This window comes from Peromyscus maniculatus, chromosome 5 (assembly GCF_049852395.1).
Source record: "Peromyscus maniculatus bairdii isolate BWxNUB_F1_BW_parent chromosome 5, HU_Pman_BW_mat_3.1, whole genome shotgun sequence".
Taxonomy (NCBI): Eukaryota; Metazoa; Chordata; class Mammalia; order Rodentia; family Cricetidae; genus Peromyscus; species Peromyscus maniculatus.
In genome coordinates this window covers 878467-878858 of record NC_134856.1, presented here as the reverse complement: position 1 = coordinate 878858, position 392 = coordinate 878467, and positions in this window count along the sequence as shown.

Here is a 392-nt window from a genome sequence, read left to right as displayed (position 1 = left end):
AGCGAGGGAGGGTTGCCCGGTCAGGCAGCGAGCCGGACAGCCTTACGTGGAGGTGGAGCCGCGGGCGCTGCCATACCGAGGGCGCGCTGGCGACTCCTGCAGGCCTAGACGCTGCAAGCCCAAGCTTAGGAAGAGAGCCCCATTTATGCCTCACCTTGTGTGTCACAAGCTATCTCGTTGACTCTTGCTTAACTCTTAATAAGTGAGGAAACTATAGCTCAGAAATGTAAAAGAAACCGGGCTGAGTCGTGGCCTACCATGAAGACTCTACAAAAACTGACTGAGCATAAGTTTGCATGCCTGTCATCCTAGCGACGGGAAGCTGGCAGAACGGGAACCAGAAGTTCAAGGTCTTAGATTACATAGCAAGTTTAAGCTGAGAATGAGCTACA